Here is a 14,586-nt window from a genome sequence, read left to right on the forward strand (position 1 = left end):
TTTATATGACACAATAAATTCTGCTGCTTTTGTTCCATCTACGGCTCTTCTCCTCTTTGCCCTTCAGGATGTAATTGAGGTTCTTAAAGCTAAGAGACATAAAATAACAAAATTCTACAATGTAGTTAACGCTGTGGAGAAGGATGATGGCGGCTGCCTCTCTGCATATTCTGATGAAAGGAAAAAAGAGAAAGCAGCTGGTTACTGAGACCAAGAGTCAGTGATGTTGGTTTTAAAGCATGGGCTGAAGGTTCCAGACACTCCTGCAGCCATGAAACCACACAATCTGCAGCAGATGGTCTCTGTACTGCTGGAAAATCACTGAACAAGTTGCTGATTATTAGTGAAGATGATCAAGAAGAAACAACAGTGCTCATCTGTGACTGCATCTGCCCTCCTTTCACTCTTCTGTTCAGCCTTATTCGTGCACCTTATGATCTTTCTTCAGCCACGCCTTACAGGTTTCCATTATAAAAGTGATGTCAGTCACCAATATGCTCAACCTTATAATTCATAAACTGGACTTTGAAAACCATTGGGTGACTTCATATATTATATGATTCAGGCCCCAGTCACACAGGCGTCTGCAACCATCTGGCAACAGCTGGTTGTAAAAGAAAAATTAATATTCCCCAACTAGTTGTGAGTTGTTGCTGGAGGTTGATGGCAGTTGCAGGGAAAATGATTGCTAAAGCCCCAGTCACACAAGTCTATACATTGGTCAGTGACCCCCTGACAACCACCTGCCTCTCTAGGGAAAATGTTTATTCTCCAACCAGTTGGCAAAATACCTCCTTGTGATTGCTTTGGTCTCCAGCATGTTGCTGCATTTGTAGTTTGAGGGGAAGTGATGGACTTATCTTTAAACACTGTCCTGCTACTCTCCAAGGTGTAGTGAAAGTGTGAAAAAGTACAACACAAACTGTAAATGGAGAAGGTTCACCTTCAGAGTAAAAGGTGTTACTCAGCTCCAGTGAATGTGTTTCAAAGGATGCAACTTTTACTTTGAAGGTAAACCTCCATTTCTGGTTTGTGTTGCATTTTTTTTTCTTTAAAGTTTTACTACCACTCAGCTAATAGTTAATGAGCATTTGCAGACAAACATGGAAAAACAGTAGGAAACCATGGCAACAAGCCAGCAACCAAAGCAATCACCCATCCATCCATCCATCCATCCATCTATCCTGTTCAGGGTCGCGGGGGTCTGGAGCCTATTCCAGTCACTAGGAAGTTTTTGATGCAGCTCTTTCTTCTCAATCAGTTTCAATCAGCAACAGCCAGAAACCTTCAAGAACCACTGATGAGTTTTAAGGTGTCATTCAAGTCTTATTGAATACATGTTTATTTTGTAAATAAAAGCCACCATGACTGACCAGAAGGATGATAAAGCAAGGTATGCTTTAAGGTGGCTCTAAAAGCAAACAAACAACAAAAAGCAGGACAGTTTGGGGGTGGGGGTGTCACAATTAGTGTAGACCACGTGTCAGTTCCAAGTCTAGATAAATGGGAATGTTGCATCAGGAAGGGCATCGAGTGTAAAATCTGTGCCAAATAAAACATGCAGATCCATCTGCTGTGGTGACCCCTTGGAAAATCAAAGAAAAGCCAAAAGTACCACTGTCTTAAATGGAGATACTGCCAAATTTAAAATTACAATTATTTTTTTTTTTGAAAACAAAACTTTTCAGTTTCAAAATCTGATACATTGTCTTTGTATTATTTGAATTAATCATAGGCATGACATGATTCTATTTTTCATAACATCTTAACTTTATGTGCAAAAGTGGTTTTAATATCTGAAATTTAAATACCTGTTCATGTATGGCATTATATAGCAGCTTGTATATACATATATTAAATGAGATATGAATATCCATGCAAAACATCCTAAAAGCTTTAAAGATGCAAATTTTGGAAACAGCAGCAGAAAATAACAAAAATTGAAATAAATAAAAACGGTCCCACTGATGGGTGGACTCTCTGTGCTGGACACCACTGTGGGATATGCTTCTGATAATATTGATGTAAATACTAAAAGCGTTACTAGGTAAGCAAACCAACCTACAAGAAAACACTATCGAAAAATATTTGTGGTTTTACCTTTTCAAAGTAAAAGTCTCAGTGGGGAGGGTGTTAAAATTAGGTGAAGCTGCAGTCATGAAACAATGGTTTGATGGTTAAAGTTTATGACAGTGCACAGCAAACAACTTTTCCTGGAAGGATCCATCTACACAGCTCACCCCTGGAGACCCCACATTCATTCAGGGCTCCACCATAATCTGCAGCTGTGCGCCCTCCTGGCTTTACCTGCAGTGAGAATAACCTCAGTCATAGAACAAGTACAACAACATACAGTAAGATAGCTCAGTGGTAGTTGTGGCATTTATCTACTATCCATTTGACAGGCCCGACTGGTCTGTGTTAAAGGCAAACTGTTGTTTATTCAATACTTGTAAAGGTATCATACATAAAGCAGCTTCTAGGTTAAAGGAACAAAACATAATGGCACAGAGTATCAAATCAGAGGAAGCACTGCACATCTTGAAACCCCACGAGTATTCTTGAATGTGTAAATTTGAAAGTGTCAAGTTGTAATAGTTGCCTTTGTGTATTTTTCTCAATTCTTAAAATTCTGCATCACTGTGCTGTTACAAACTCATTTTAATGGAGTTATCTGGCCCTGCGTAGATATTGAACATGAGTGATTTTCTTGGACTGAAGCCTTGACTCATTTAGAGAATCTAGAGAATTTACATTACAATGCATCACACACGTATACGCTCCAAGCATTCAAGCAGACTTGAAGAAGTAGAACAGGAAGGACTGGTCAGATGAGGTGTTTCCAGCTGTCAGTGCCTTTGCCTTCTGATCGAGCAACAACTTTCTTGTTTATTTCATCTCATTTCACAGATTTAATCAGTTAAAGTTGTAAAATGTTAGAGGTAGCCTTCCGACCAGAACAAACAGCCAGGCCCGGAAAGGGGGCATTGCTATTCATCATCGCCTTTTTGTGTGCAGTTATTATAGGTTGCATTGTAATTGTGAAGAATGTGAACAATGTCCATAATTGCCCAACTGGAAATTTCTCAAAGGCTGCAGTGGCCGCAGACTCTGAGAACTGTTCAAAGATTGGACGGTGAGTAACATCTTACACTTCTGACAATATTTTTGGTACAGTTTGTGCTAACGAAACTTCACACGATGATTAATATGCTGTTTTCTGAGAGCAAACTTTAGCACTGGAGCATAATTTCTCCTTTATGAAACCCATATGCATTTCATAAACTAGGAAATCCACTGTGATTTTTATACATATGCAATATATGAACACTCCATTTTCCTACTTGTGGAAAATTACCTGTCATGGATTTGTTATCGTGAAGAAAGCTTGCATAGCCAAAAGAAAGAAACACTCACCCACACACAAAAAAAAACATAATCAAAACCAAAAGCAACTCAACACTTACTTGGTAGTTGATTTCTAGAGTTGTTTTGTTAATAAATCATTATTTTGGTTCTCAAATGTTAATTTTAAAACGCTTGAAAATGACACATCCTGAAAAAAGATGTGAGTTACATATTTCATACATCATAAAAAAAAAATCACAAAAAGCATACTCTTAATACTCCGTGGAGGCGTGGAGGAGGCACAGCGACAGTTTACAAAGAATGATCTAAGTGTAAACAGGTCGCACAGGCAATATTTTATTCCAGCTTTGAAATGAACTTATTTGAAAGGAGAGCTAAACGAAAGTGGAAGGAGGAGAGGTTACAGCTGACAGTACAGTTGTTAAGAGACTGCTGGTGGTTTTAATAAGAAAACTGAAAGCTGTTAAAATTTAGCACTGTTCTGATATTAAACACCTTGAGACGATTGTTTGTTGTGATTTGGCGCTATATAAATACACTTAAAAAAATAAAGGGAACACTCAAATAACACATCTTAGATCTGAATGAATGAAATATTCTCATTGAATACTTTGTTCTGTACAAAGTTGAATGTGCTGACAACAAAATCACACAAAAATCATCAATGGAAATCAAATTTATTAACCAATGGAGGCCTGGATTTGGAGTCACACACAAAATTAAAGTGGAAAAGCACACTACAGGCTGATCCAACTTTGATGTAATGTCCTTAAAACAAGTCAAAATGAGTCTCAGTATTGTGTGTGGCCTCCACGTGCTTGTATGACCTCCCTACAATGCCTGGGCATGCTCCTGATGAGGTGGCGGATGGTCTCCTGAGGGATCTCCTCCCAGACCTGGACTAAAGCCTCCGCCAACTCCTGGACAGTCTGTGGTGCAACGTGACGGTGGATGGAGCGAGACATGATGTCCCAGATGTGCTCAATCGGATTCAGGTCTGGGGAACGGGCGGGCCAGTCCATAGCTTCAATGCCTTCATCTTGCAGGAACTGCTGACACACTCCAGCCACATTGTCCTGCGTTAGGAGGAACCCAGGGCCAACTGCACCAGCATATGGTCTCACAAGGGGTCTGAGGATCTCATCTCGGTACCTAATGGCAGTCATGCTACCTCTGGCGAGCACATGGAGGGCTGTGCGGCCCTCCAAAGAAATGCAACCCCACACCATTACTGACCCACTGCCAAACCAGTCATGCTGAAGGATGTTGTAGGCAGCAGATCGCTCTCCACGGTGTCTCCACACTAAGTCATGTGCTCAGTGTGAACCTGCTTTCATCTGAAGAGCACAGGGCGCCAGTGGCGAATTTGCCAATCCTGGTGTTCTCTGGCAAATGCCAAGTGTCCTGCACAGTGTTGGGCTGTGAGCACAACCCCCATCTGTGGACGTGGCGCCCTCATACCATCCTCATGGAGTCGGTTTCTAACCGTTTGTGCAGACACATGCACATTTGTGGCCTGCTGGAGGTCATTTTGCAGGACTCTGGCAGTGCTCCTCCTGTTCCTCCTTGCACAAAGGCGGAGGTAGCAGTCCTGCTGCTGGGTTGTTGCCTTCCTACGGCCTCCTCCACGTCTCCTGGTAGCGCCTCCAGCCTCTGGACACTATGCTGACAGACACAGCAAACCTTCTTGCCACAGCTCGCATTGATGTGCCATCCTGGATGACCTGCACTACCTGAGCCACTTGTGAGTGTGTGAAAGCACCACCAACATTAAAAAGTGACCAAAACATCAGCCAGAAAGCATAGGTACTGAGAAGTGGTCTGTGGTTCCCACCTGCAGAACCAATCCTTTATTGAGTGTGTCTTGCTAATTGCCAATAATTTCCACCTGTTGTCTATTCCATTTGCACAACAGCATGTGAAATTGATTGTCAATCAGTGTTGCTTCCTAAGTGGACAGTTTGATTTCAAAGAAGTTTGATTTACTTGGAGTGAATATTATTGCATCTGTCACAATCCTCGTGTTCTTTTTAAAACTGTAAATTCTGCTCTAAATGCCTCATGGTCTGCTTGCCCAAAGATCGATTGAAGTTTGTGAGAACTTCACAAGCTTTCTTATTAATAAGATTGCTAGCATCAGGATTCTTTTTAGTTCTTCCTATGACCCTCCATCTCTGTCACATGCTTGACTGTCCTTGACCAGTTCGAGGTTGTCAGTTTGTCATTTTTAATAGATATCATTGGTCACATGAAGCCTGCTGAGTCTCCAAATGACCCCATTCCACCTCGTCTTTTTAAAGAGGTCCTTTCCACAGTGGCACCATACGTGCTTAACATTATTAAAGGGAGTATAGCTAAAGGTGCCTGCCAGCTTAAGAATGCAGTGGTGAGTCCGGGCTTGGACTCTTCTGAACTTTACAGTTTTTGGCCAATCTCTAAATTTCCTTTTCAACATTTTAGAGGAAACTGCCTACTGCCAGTTGAGTTCATTTTAAAAGCGTGACACTCTCCAGGTGTTTAAATCCAGTCATTTGGAGACAGTGTAAAGGAAAAACTTTATTTTAACAGGAAGAAACCTCAGACAAAACCAGGCTCAGGGAGGGGCAGTCATTTGCCACGACAAGTTGGGGCTGAGAGGAGAGAAACAGGACAAAATACACGTCGTGGAAAAGAGTCAAATATTAATAATAACTCGTGCTTAAATGCAGAGTGGCGTATAAATGGAGTAAAAGAGGTGAATGAAAAGAAATACTCATGGGACCCAAACCGGGAGCTGGTTCCACAGAAGAGGAGGCTTAAAATTAAAGGCTCTGCATCCCATTCTACTCTTAACCCATAAGATGCCGTGTACTGCTGTGGCAGGCAAGGCAGAGGACCCCCCATACAGGACTCAGAAGTGAGAGCTAAATTTAAACTTCAGCTTGTTAGTGAGTGAACAACATTAAGCAGGGTTGAAGCCAGTAGAAAAAACTATTTGCTAGAACTAAGAACTTGAACTTAACATGAACAGAAGCCACACAGCACACAATGATCGATTAGTGATGATGACCAAACTATAACAAACTAAGAATGTAAACTGTAAGCACACTTAGAAACACAACTAGAGAGATTAAACAATAACAGACTTCAATTACAGAAACCTTAAATACTGGGCAAAAGGCCCAGGACCACGGCATAAACGCCCACACCCATTTCTCCTTGAAAGAAAATTTTTTCAGAACTTCAAAAATCTTTTGAATTGAAAACTTTTTCAAGAAAATTTCCAGAACATGTGAAACTGACACATATGATGTCACAGTGGGTTCTTATCCTAGGAACCACAAGTAAGCCAGCAGTCTGAGAGCCAAGTGCTCTATTGGGGTAATGTAATACTATGAGGTCTTTAACATAAAGTAGGGTTTTGGTTTGTTTTTTGATGGTCTGGGAGCACCGTCTCTATGGGGATGGGGTTTTGGGGGATGACAGGACAAGAGAAGCTGCAGAAAGGCGTGTAAGTCTGCAACTCTGCTTCCTGGTCTCAACTCTGGATACTCATTTTTTGGGGAGTTTAATAAATTTGGCCAGATTTCTAGAAATGAGAGCTGCTCCATCCAAACTCTCCTGACAAGACCAGGTTTTCCTTAGAAACTTATCTATAAAGCCCACATCAATCTTGTGCAGTATCCCTTACATGTGGAGTGTCTCAAGGCTCTGTACTTGACCTTCTCCTCTACTTCCAATGGGATCATGATATTGCGTTCCACTTTTATTGTCAGATTCATGTGCCACTTGATGCACAGATTGAATCAGTAGTCATCCAGAACCAGAATTATGGAATGAGCTCCCTCTGGCTCATGCTTTGCTTTTAAATCTTCTCTTAAAATATACCTCTTCTCTTTGGCTTTTAACTCAGTCTGAGATGTTGGCTCTTACTGTTTTTTAAAAAAAATGTTTTAACTGTGGTTTTATTAATTTTTTTTCTCTTGTTTTTATTGCACTAACTGCTGTCTTCTATTTTAATGTCGTCGTTTTTGAACATGTATTTTAAACTTGTTTGTTTTTGCTCGTGTTAAGCAGTTTGGCCAACGATGTTGATTTTAAAGTGCTTTTTAAATAAAGCTCAGTTGAGTTGAGTTGAGATATTGCAATATATTTAAGTCATTATAACAAATTAAATTACGAATGCTTACAAAATTAAATTAAGACACAGAAAAAAACTCTCTTGCATCAACAAAATTCATACTGTCACTTCTGTCTATTGTTGAAAAATTGACAATTTGAGGAAGTACTGATGAATTATCCTCTTTAACAATGTAAATGAGAGTGGGATTTAATGTGATATTGTGTTTGAAAAGATATCCTATGAAAACCTGAGTTTTTTAATTTTTTTACAACTATATACAAGAGCTATGCTTACCATTTAGATGGAAATACTGCTTATATGTCCTTATAGGACTTACAAAAAAACATTAAATACGATCAGTGAATAGGATTGTAACAGGAAAATACTATCTGTGTCACAGGAATTCATGAGGAATACATGAGGAAATGATTCGAACATAATACAAATTGTCTTTGACAAAATCTGCCATTTTAGGGGTGAAAAGCTGTCATGGGTTTCTGTGTGGCAGGTGAGATGGGACCCAAAATACAGGACTCGACAGTCAGAACTGAGACTTAAACGTGGCTTTACTGCAGAATAGTACAGGAAACAATGAACTGCCTACGCTGGTCTGGGCAGAGCTAAACTGAGGGAAAACACAGAACAGGAAGAAATTGTAAATGGACTAGTTCTTATATAGCGCTTTTCTACTCAGATATGAGCACTCAAAGCGCTTACACAACACATTCACATTTACCCCATGCACACGCATTCATACAAGCACTTCCATGATTAATTAATTAAGCTAAGTGCTTTAATCGTCTAACATTCACTCACATTCATACTCCGACGGAACGGTCGGAGAGCAACTTGGGGTTAAGTATCTTGCCAAGGATACATACAGCCTGCAGTAGCCAGGAATTGAACCACTGACCTTCCAATCAGTAGGTGACCTGCTCTACCTACTGAGCTACAGCCACAAGAAGCACAGTGAGGGTAAGCACTGAGGACAATGCAACAAAGGACTAGTGGAAAACGCATACAATATCAAGGGATAGCGAGGACAAGTGGAAACAACTGGGAAGAGAGCACAGGAAGCAAAACTGAACACAATGCAAGCGGAACACAGGACTACGAAAATAGAACAGGAAGAGAGAAAACAGGTAAACAGACACAACACTGGGAATAAAACTAAATACAGAACACATGAGACAAGGGAAAAAGACACAGAGGGACAAAACAGACACTGTAACACAGGGACGTGGAGATGACTAGGAGAACAAAGGGAAGTGGGAATTACATACAATAACTGTAACGAACTAAGACTTAAAACCACAGGCAACCTCAGAAACCCAGAGGACATACAACAATGACAGAACCTCAAAGAACCAAAACACAAAACGCTGGGCAACAGGCCCAGGACCATGACAAAGCATTTAAAAATTTATTTTATTTTACCAGGAAAACATGATGAGATAGTATGATGTTTGTGTCTTATAGCGCAAGATGTGCTTCATATGGATAAATGTTCAGATTCAAGAATAAGATTTATTTTTCCTCTCAAGATTTTTAGATGTGTATGTTGTAGACACACGTGGTAATGAAAATAGACACAAACTGATGGCAGTAAACTCTTTCAGGGACATTCTTCAGAAAGGTGGCTCAGCAGTAGATGCAGCCATTGCAGCACTGCTGTGCACCTCCCTCACCAACCCACAGAGTGCGGGCATAGGAGGGGGGTCTATATTCACAGTGATGGACAGCTCTGGTAAAAGACACCTTCATTCCTGTCATTGTAATGCAGCACCTGAGCCCTGTTGGAGAATCAGGGATTAATATCTCATCTTTTCACAGGTCATGTAACAATCATCAACGCCAGAGAGACTGTCCCAAATCAGACAGAGAGTAATCTTCTAGAGTCATGCTCCAATAATCACCAGCCTAACAAAAGTAGGTTGCTTTTCTGCCATATTAAAGATTTCAAACTATGCACACTTACTGACATATCACAGATTTGTATTAAATGTGGCATATGAACAGTTCATTTCTAGCTACCCTTATCACCACTATGGATTGTTGTATAGAGTTGTTGGTTCAATTACTGTATATGAGAGGTATGGATCAAGAAAGGAAGCGGGCCAACATAGACCACTTATGTATAGTGTTGAGAGTTCTGTGCTACACCCTGCATGTAGGTCTGCATTAATAGAGACAAAGGTAAGTAGGTAAGTAGGTACCCGGGTGGCTTAGTGGTGTTCGAGTTCTGGCCTGTCACTAATTGGCCCCCATATCTCCCCCTGTGTCTTTCCCCCATTTCCTGTCTCCCTCCACTGCTCATAAAAAAAAAAAAAGCCGCTGTGGCCAAAAATGCACAAAAAATAAGTTTGTGGTAAGTATAACATGCAAAATATTATCTCTAACATGACTAGTTGTAAACAGACACAACATTTAAAAGTACACTGTTTCCCCGTGACTAGAAATCAATTCAGTTTTAATTATATAGGTCAAGACCTTAAACACGAGTAAATGTATGTGTTACTTTCCAGCACTAACTGTCCATTATTCATCTAACCAGGCAACAAATGGATCGGGGTTCCTGGGGAAATTCGAGGCTATGCAGAGGCGCACAGGCGTTATGGGAAGTTGCCGTGGAAAGACCTCTTTGAGCCGACCATCCGACTGGCCAGAGAAGGGTTCCCTATTCCTTACATTCAAGGTCTACAGATTCCACGCATTGCTAATACATCACTACGGTATGAAATACACCAACATTGTGAGTTCAAAAACATGAGGAGTAAACAATGAATGTTTCAGCTTTCTCTCACTGTGTTTGTATTTTAGGCAGTTATATTCAGATGAGAACGGGAACCTGCTTCAAACCGGCGATATTGTGAAATTTGAGAAACTGGCTGATACTTTGGAGATGATTGCAAAGCAGGGGCCAGATGTGTTTTACAACGGAAGCATAGCAGAGGATTTAATCCATGACATACAGCAAGCAGGTATCATCAGACAGGTTTCATCCAGCTCTCTTTTCCGACCATTTTCTATGTCTGCCAGACACAATGATCTAATTACGAAGATGTGTTCAGTTTTGCTCAGCAGGACCATTTGTTTCAATGTTTTTGCTCAGGAGAACACACACACTGCAGGACTTGGCATCATATAAAGTTACAGTGACTGATGCGTGGACTGTTCCTTTGGGAGAGTACCAGATGTACTTCCCCCACCCCTGCAGGAGGAGCCATCCTTAGCCTCGTCCTCAACATCATGAAAGGTTCCTGCTAGACACTGACTGCAGAGCTGCTGCTCATTACTCTTTAAAATCATAAAATGAGGCTTGTTTGATAATGTTGTTTTGAACTGAGCTGTTCAAATTGATGCATTTATTGTTTGTTGCATATCACATAATATTGGTTTCATGGAGGAAAAGGATCCCAACCAATCTTTAAAAGTGTGAAACACTGAGAATGGATTTTTTTTCAAAGAAAGGAAATAACAGTTATTTATATTTTTAGGCTATAAAATTAATTCAGCACCTCAGACAACTGATGAGAAGATATTATTTTATCACCATTATACTGAAGCTTTTAAATTTGCCAATGGATTAAAGAACTGTATACAAGATCCAAACTTCAGTTCAGTAAGTATCACAAAATACTACCAGGAAGATTCATGCATAATTTGCACCTGCTTTTGTTGGATACAGTATGATTATTAGTGAAATTTATTTATGGCTCACACAGTGGTGGAAGAATTATTTAAATCCTTGACTAGAGAAAAAAAACAGCAATACCAGCACAAAAGCCCACATGCGGTCAGCTACACAATAACTGATAATTTAGCTGGTTAGTTGTTCTGTAATTAGCTTTTATATTGGACATATTTAGTTGTACTAAATTTCTTTAAGAACTTCTGGTATAAAATGAAAGAAAGGCCATTGAACCCAAGTCCCGTTAATATTTGGCTTAATATTTATTTTTTCTTGATGTTCCTGTATTTTCTGTGATTTTTTTAAAAATATTTTATGCTGTGTAGTTCAATCAGACAGCTAAGAAGTTCACAGAGGAAAGCTTTGCTGATCACATAAGGAGCTTGATCACTTATGAGAGTCATGACGACCAGTATTACAACCTCAGCTTGTGTCTGGAAAGTAAAAATAACTGCACCTCGAATCTGGAAACCAGAGGTACCACTCACGTGTCTGTGCTGGCTGAAGATGGATCTGCTGTGTCTGTCACCAGCAGCATCAACGACATGTCAGTATCTCCGTGGTTCTTTTTCACTGTTAGGAACCAGCTATCAAAAATTATTCTTGATTTGAAACTGAAGGATTAAAAATTTTCAGAGACTGAATGCAAGATTTCTCAACTGCATGGAGTGTGTTGGAATTATTTGTATCAGAGATTCTAGATCTGGTTCATTTAATGTTTTTGCTTTACAGATTTGGCTCCAAGGTCTTCTCTCCGAGCACTGGAATTATCCTCAACAACCAGCTGTCTGACTTCTGTCATAGAACTAATAGCATTTCTCCTGGTAAGCGATCAGCAGGATACATTTTACATTTAATAATTATGAAATACAGGCAATCAGGACAGATGCAGATGCTGAGGACACCGTGAAGATTCTTTCAAAACTGACACAAAGAGTTTCTATTTACTAGCAACTGTTATTTAACTGTTATTAACTGTCATGAGACCAGTGTTACACTCAGGAGTTTGATGCAGAAACATATGATACTGCCTTCTTCTTATTAAGGAAAACAGGATAAACGCATACCGTGAAGAACTATTATCACACAGTTAAAATTGTTTTATATCAACTCACCTATCCAGATGAAGCTGAGGTTAACTTTCAGATCAAAGCAATGAAGATGTCACCCAGTTTGAACATATAATCTCCCATATAGAATGCAATCTTTATTCTGCTGTTTGTACTATATGCCAAAGATTTCTTATAAAATTGAAAAGTGAAAAAAACAGAAACTGGAATGTTTCCTTTAGCATTCACCAGTGTCTGATGTCAGACGTTGAACAAAGTAAGAGCCACATATCAGGGTTGAATAAATGCCGTTCATCCTCTGCTTCAAATCATTCAATAGTCATTTTGCTGTTGTGCTCCTAACAGTGATGAGTCTGGATTGTAGTTTTGTCCTGTCACTCAAGGTTTTTGTTCTCAGGGGAGCGGCCTCCCTCCAATATGGCCCCGGCTGTGCTGAAGTCTAAATCAAAGACACTGGTGATTGGATCGGCTGGTGGGAGTTGGATCACAACTGGAATGGCCTCGGTATGTGTCCATAGCAATCACACAAAGTGCCATTAAAATAAAAAGATAAATTTATGTAGACTGAGGCCCCTTTTAGTTATATTCACTAGTGTCTTCATCCTAATCCATCCTGAAATCATCATTTTCCCATCTTGAAGATTGCTTTGTATTTTTCTCTCCAAGGCACTCATGAACCACCTTTGGTTTGGAAAGAGCCTTAAAGAGGCAATTGATACTCCAGTTGTTTTTGTTGACTCTATGAATAAATTAGAAGCAAAGTTTGAACTCTGGAGTGAAAAGGTAACATTCAGTGTATTTATATGATACAATAAGAAATTCTGCTGCTTTTGTTCCATCTGAGTTGCTTCTCCTCTTTGCCCTTCAGGAAGTAATTGATGCTCTTGAGGCTAAGGGGCATAAAATAACAAGATTCTACAATGTAGTTAATGCTGTGGAGAAGGAGGATGGCGGCTGCATCTCTGCATATTCTGATGAAAGGAAAAAAGGCAAAGCAGCTGGTTACTGAGACCAGTAGTCAGTGATGTTGGTTTTAAAGCATGGGCTTAAGGTTCCAGACACTCCTGCAGCCATAAAAAACACACAATCTGCAGCAGATGGTCTCTGTCCTGGTGGAAGATCATCAATCATGATGCTGTGAAGATGATCAAGAAGAAGCATCAGCCCTCATCTGTGACTGTATCTGGCCTCCTTTCACTATTCACTATTCTATTTCTCTTCTGCCATTTCTATTGTAAAAGTGGGGTCAGGACAGGTCATTGTCCATCCATGTATATCAGTGACTTTGATAGTACACTCATGTTTCAATTGTGTCTAAAAAGTTGGTTATACTGAAAATAGAATATCTGGTGTATACCATGTATCATAGTATTGTTCTTTCAATTGTTGTTCTTTCAGTTCTCAACACACATAGACACAAGCTGTCTTCTTAGGGGTGCTACGGGGGTGCTGTGACTTTGCCAGGGGGAGCTATAGCACCCCTAGCGCCACCAGCTCACCTCCAATCCGATTGGAAGATAAATAGATGCCATTCTATGCCACATTTTCTTTCTGAGTGTGAAGGAATTGATTATATTTTCTAATGTCAAGTGAAGGAATTTATTAAGTGTGTGTGTGCTGTTGCTGTTTAAGCCTTTAGGTTTCTGCGTGTTCGTTTCTCGAACAGGAATGACAAACAAAACAAACAGGAATAAGGAGTCCAAATATTAAATTTAATAAAGCCATTTTCAAACAGTTTACAGATTAATCCGGGTCAGAACTGCATACCATACTCGTGTGAGATGGCATGAAGTACTGGCACTTTCTAATTCAAGTTACACTTTCATATAGTCAGATTAAGATTAAGATTAAGATAGTGTTTATTTGTCACATGCACAGTTATACACAGTACAACGCACAGTGAAATGTATTTTGTACCTTCAACCATATATACACACACATATAAATAAGAAGAATAAAAATTAAAAAAAAGTAATTCACATTATACACTATACTCTATATACTATACACTATACACACTTTTATAAATTATAATATTTACATTGTGCAATAATGGTCCAGTTAGGGCTCAGAGTGAGCAGACGGATGGCTTGTGGGTAAAAACTCTTCTTCAACCTTTCAGTCTTAGCCCTCAGGCAGCGGTAACGCCGGCCTGATGGGAGCAGGGAGAAGAGAGAGTGTCCGGGGTGGCTGGGCTGTTTTAGGATCTTCATGGCCCTCAGCCTGCACTGCTTGGTGTAAATGTCCTGCAGGTTGGGGAGGGTGGTTCTGATGGTCCGTTCAGCTGAACGAACCACCCTTTTTAGGGCCATGAAGTCCTGCTTGGTGCAGTTTCCCATCCAGGTGGTGATGCT

General features: G+C 40.1%; 1 pseudogene; it reads left to right on the forward strand.

Annotated features, from left to right (window-relative positions):
* The first annotated feature begins 2,933 nt into the window (after positions 1 to 2,933).
* Positions 2,934 to 13,397, forward strand: LOC115775381 (glutathione hydrolase 5 proenzyme-like; annotated as a pseudogene).
* Positions 13,398 to 14,586: the final 1,189 nt, after the last annotated feature.

Source organism: Archocentrus centrarchus, unplaced genomic scaffold (assembly GCF_007364275.1).
Source record: "Archocentrus centrarchus isolate MPI-CPG fArcCen1 unplaced genomic scaffold, fArcCen1 scaffold_112_ctg1, whole genome shotgun sequence".
Taxonomy (NCBI): Eukaryota; Metazoa; Chordata; class Actinopteri; order Cichliformes; family Cichlidae; genus Archocentrus; species Archocentrus centrarchus.